At 38.3% G+C, this 5,483-nt stretch overlaps 1 long non-coding RNA gene across 3 annotated transcripts; it reads right to left on the minus strand.

Annotated features, from left to right (window-relative positions):
• Nucleotides 1-252: 252 nt before the first annotated feature.
• Nucleotides 253-1,674, minus strand: LOC147623589 (uncharacterized). 3 transcript variants are annotated; one of them, XR_015269272.1, is made up of 4 exons: nt 1,493-1,674; nt 1,304-1,358; nt 1,036-1,098; nt 253-895 (listed from the first exon to the last, which is right to left on the minus strand). It is a non-coding gene; the product is annotated as an uncharacterized LOC147623589 (long non-coding RNA). The 3 variants fall into 3 exon arrangements; XR_015269274.1 differs by having other exon boundaries at nt 1,304-1,386; XR_015269273.1 differs by having other exon boundaries at nt 1,036-1,386.
• Between the last annotated feature and the right edge of the window lie 3,809 nt (nt 1,675-5,483).

The raw sequence follows: 5,483 nt of genomic DNA on the forward strand, positions 1-5,483 counted from the left end.
CTACTTATGTTATGTGCTAGAGCTATGCTTCGAGCTTGTGTAAACAACACCATCTCCACCCATAACATCGATGCTTGTAAGTATGCAAAGGATTATGCAAAAAGATAAGTCCACCATGGTGAATCTTCATATCTAAACCATTAGATCTTCATGTCGGAAACAACATCCATTTATCTAGAGGTGGAAGGGCCATCTTAGCCATGATGAAGGCGAGGTAGGTGTGGTAGGATAATTTCACCTCATTGGAAAGGAAGAATTATCATAAACACCAATTGAGTTCAACCATGATGAAGGCTAGGTAGGTGGTAGGATGATTTCACTTGCTCGAAAAGGAAGACTCATCATAAACCGCATGACCTCAACTTGGAAAGGAAGACTTATCATAAACACCAATTGAGCTCAACCATGATGAAGGCTAGGTAGGTGGTAGGATAATTTCACCTCCTCGAAAAAGAAAACTCATCATAAACCAAATGACCTCAACTTGGATGAAGAATGGAAAAGTGATGTACATGTCTTGGAATATTTTCAAGTTATATCCTTCGAAGTCACCTAGGAATAAAATATGAATTTGGCCTAGTGGTATATCCAGTGTCCAAACGAGAAACTAGAAATCTCACTGTTGAGTGAAAAAAGGGTCTAGAGACTCCAAATAATATTGCATGGTACAAGCACCGACACATAAAGGAAAAAAGCCCAGGTTTAATGCATTCTAATATAAGGTAGACAGGACTCAGGAGGACCTAGAGTCTTCGACTCCGTCTGGAGAAAAGACCTTCAATGTCTTCGAAGATGAAAGAAAAAGCAGGGGGCTTTTTACAATCTAAGCTGAGTTGAGAAATTCTGATCAAACGCGGGTAGCATCAAGGTACGCTTCGCATTTCAAAATAAAAACCTGTCGAAATTCAAAGACAAATCATTACGTTTCCTTTACGGGTATGGTAACTTTCTGTACTCTCTACGATTTCTCCTCACGAAAAATTGCACATAGGTAGATCTTAAAAAATTGCCCAGAAAGGAGATGCACAAAGTTACCCGAGTATAAGAATTAGGGCGGAGTTGAGCGAGTTCTTTTTAAGTAGCATCATAAAGGAAACCCTGCAAAGGCACAGATCTTGGGTGAATTGATAAGGCAATCACTAAGATTAAGGAGATAATTTTAGCACAACGGCTGAGATCTCAGCAATCTGCTCACTGATCGAGAGTCGAGAGCAACAAAAATCGAAGACTGCACGAGGTAATTAGGCATAGCTTGCAACCCGAGAGCAAGAGAAAACTTGGAAGACTGAGTTAAGGAAACCACCTGCTCGCTTGATCAGGAAACTTGCTCGATTTGAAGCGCAAACTGAGAAAGCAAGCTGCAGTAATGAAGATCACTTACACCAGCTGCAGAAGAGATAGAACACAGCCCAAGCGGCCAAAATCTTAATAATTTTACCCTGTTGCTATGCATAGAATAAAATATTGAAATATTGTTAATGTGCATGAGTACATAGATATATCTGGAAATAAACGATGCCACAAGGTGTTAGAGCCAGGTGGGCTGTGCTCTCTCTCTTCTGCAACTGGACACAGCGGTAAACAAAGAGCATTGGCTTGAGCTTGGAACGGGGCGAGGAGCTTAAGATCTGGGAAAACGGACATGCGCCGATTACATCAAGGTTGGGAAAGACAAGCTGGTAGGAGCGTTGAGAGACTGCCGAATGCCATAAGCTCTTTTATAGGCTCGGTACCAGTCAGTCGGTTGTTATCGAGAGAAGCCAAGCATGGCACGCAAGTTCGCTTCGGCAATAATGAAGGAATCCCCAACCAGTAAGCAGTGGGGAATATGAAATGAGTAGAGGCACAATCTATGCCGTGTGTATGACAATACTATTGCCAAATTTGACTCGATTATTAGGTCTAAAGGTTAGAGCCCGAAGGATGTAAGGGAGGATTCACATTGCATAACTATCCACTGCCCACCCAACACACCAAACACTTTATGATGTCGGTGAGTATGGAGGCACAATTTACTATTGTCAATTACTATTGCCAAATTTGACTCCATTATTTAGACTCGTTTCCAAGTTTAAGTTCAAGTTGCACACAAGTATTGACTACCCAACACTTTATGTTATTTGAGCTTGCGATATGTAAGCTATGTGTGCAAATTCATCCTCACACGGTTCGGCCAACAAAAATGCCATATCTGAGGTGGATGCCGAGCAAGCGTGTAGTTTTGGGGAAATGTCATGAGAGGGATTTAACGTGCCAATGGCAAAACGTCATTATAATTGGAAAACTTTGCAATTAGAGAATTTTCATTTGCCCATGTTAGGCCCATCCCTTTTGCATTATGTCAATCAATTTAATTTCTAAGTTCTTCAGCGCCTTTTGTTAACATGGTATGCTTGGGCAGGCAAGGATGGAGTGTGTGAAGAAAGAGGTAGACCACACTACTATAACTCTTCGAGCTAAGCTTAAACCCAAAGGCTCTTTTAAATGTTGCATCAACCGAATGCATGTAAACAAAACCTTGGTGTAATTTTCATACTGTGGCACATTGTAAATGAGGCCTTGAACTTGATGTGAAGACACCTAATTCTACTATTAAAAGAACGACCAATGTGGGAAACAAGGAGGTTTTTTTCCTAATATATTTGGTGTATACTATTGTGGAAGTGTTAGCGTATTATCCCTTTTCTGCCTAAGAAATTTGGTGTATACTATTTTGTAAGTGTTAGCTTATTCTCTCTTTTTTCCTATTACTTTTCTTATATAGCTATGTCATCATCATCTCGACCGTGTTTTTCACCAAATTCACTTTAGATTGAAAATGGTTAGATACATTTAAAGTCACCAAGATTTTGTGTAAGTGACCTCTTCCTACAAATACCCATTGAGTAATGAATTCTTGACATCCATTTGATGAAGTGTCCATCCATAGTGGCATGAACATAACCAGGGGACTGTTGCATGTAAACCTGTTCCTGCAAATCTCCATTGAGGAATGCATTCTTGACATCCATTTGATGAAGTGACCACCCATAGTGGGCTGCTAATGCCATGAACAATCTGATAGCTATAATCTTTGCAATAAGAAAAAATATTTTATCGTAGTCTTCTCCATATGTTTGAGCAAATCCTTTGGCACATAACATGGCTTTATACCTATCAACAGAACCATCTGAATTCAACTTTACTCTATAGATCCACTTGCATGCTATTGCTTTCTTACCTTCTAGTAAGTCTATAACCTCCCAAGTATCATTGCTCATGAGTACATTATGTTCTTCATCTACCATTACTAAAATCTATTCTTGCTTTGTACATGCTTCTTCATATATATGAGGTTCAACTATAGCATTGAACTTAGCCATGAAGCTTGTATGTATGGCTACAAACTTTGACGTGTAAGCTAATCTTCTAGGTATGAACTTATCTCCTTAGTGTTGTGGTTGATATTTCTTCATGTTACCGTATAGGGGTTGATTGTTCCTCCATCTCTTAGTGCTGTGGTTGAGATTTCTTCATCTTACTATATAGGGGCTGATCATTCCTCCATATCTTGACCTTGTTTTGGTATAGAGGAGGTGAAACTTTCAGAAATGATTGATGGCTTCATGGGGGAATCTCTTGGCTACAAATTTTTGAACCATTACTTTGATCTTCACCTATGTATTCATGGTATGTTCTTGGGGCTGCTTTAAACCACCTATCGTGCTCATCAAACATGACATCTGCTCAAACACATAACTAATCTGAATCATGATTATACCACATGTAACCTTGGGAATGAATATACATCTTTCGATCTTTGCATCCAATTTTGTTCTCTTTTCGTTTGGGATATGCATGTAAGCAATGCAACCAAATACTTTCAAATGAAATAGGTTTGTTTTTCTACCTGATTATACTTCTTCTCGAGTGATATTGGTAAATTCTCATGTCTTCTATTCATGAGGTAAACTGATGTGTTGAGATTGCTTCAGCTCAGTAGCGTGGATTAAAAGATTTTCTTCATTTAACATGGCTATGGCATGCTCAATCTCATCACCCTATTTTCCTCTCTACTACTCCATTTTGTTGAGGGCTATTAACTGCCTTGCTTCTTGTAAAAGTCTTTAAATTCTTTGGAGAAGTAAACTAATCTATGACTACTTTAGCCCAATAGTGGATTGGAAGATTTTCTTCATCTAACATAGCTATGGCATGTTTAGCAATCACTCTATTCTTTCTCTCTACTACTCCATTTTGTAGAGGGTTGTAGGAGTATGTGTACTGTGTTACTTCCTGTAAAAGTCTTGAAATTCTTTGGACATGTATTCCCTCCCTTTATTTGACCTCAAGGTTTTGATGTAGCTTCCACATTCTTTCTCTATCATAGCTTTGAACAATTAAAAATATAAGAAAGCATCTGGTTTTGGCTTTAGGAAATAGACTGATACCTTCCTAGACATATCATCCACAAATGTCATGAAGTAGTGTGCTCCTCCAATAGATGTTATTTGTCTTGGAGCCCATGGATTTATATGTACAATATTCCACAAATGTCATAGACTATTGTGCTCCACCACAATAGATGTTGTTTATCTTGGACCCCAAAGATCTATATGTACAATCTCTAATGTTTGCCTTGCTTTGTAGGTACTTTTGTTGAATGTAGTTTTATGTTTCTTTCCAAACATGCATATGTTCCTGCTCATTCAATCGTAGCATGGTCAGCCCTTCCATCGCACGTTCTCTTTAAAATGCATGATGCTTTATGGTTTACATGATTTAATCTCTTATCCCAAAGAGTAAGTGACCTTGATAGACATCTAATTTAAGCTTGAAAAGTATTCCAACTCTTTCTCCATATGCAACAACTTTCCTATTGACATCCTTCCTCAACAAAAAATTCATCCTTTCAAATTGAATCTTACATCATAACCTTTCTTTACTATTTGACCAACTAAAATTAGATTTTTGGTTATACCTAGAACAAGAAAGATATCTATTAAATCTTTTACCGGACATCATGATGTTTGTATTGGGATGGTGCCTTGTTCTTGTATTGTATGATGGGAGTCATCTCCTATAATCGTTGATGCATCCTTTGAGATGGGTTGAACTTATTTGAACCATTCATTATGATGAGTCATATGGTTAGAAGCTCCTGAGTCAACATACCAATCATCTTCAATAACTTATTGTAGATGTTGCCATGCATGTGGAGAGAAATACTTGTTATTAGGATTAACCTAAACTTGAGGTTGCATAGTTTGAACCTTGATTATTGGCTCGTCCATTTGTGATTTGGGGCCTTCCATTTGCTGCTAGCTTCTTCCTTTGTTCTCTTTCCCAGTGGCTTGGAATGCCACAATAGTTGCATACTCTTGGTCTTCTTTGTCCATAGTTTCTTTCTTTTGATCCTCTATTGTTTCATTTTCCTCTTTGGTATTATGGTTGCCACCACAAGTCTATAGCTTTAGTTGATGAGTTTAAATCTTCATATGGCA

This window comes from Cibotium barometz, chromosome 26, assembly GCF_041138505.1.
Source record: "Cibotium barometz isolate CiBa-2024 chromosome 26, ASM4113850v1, whole genome shotgun sequence".
Taxonomy (NCBI): domain Eukaryota; kingdom Viridiplantae; phylum Streptophyta; class Polypodiopsida; order Cyatheales; family Cibotiaceae; genus Cibotium; species Cibotium barometz.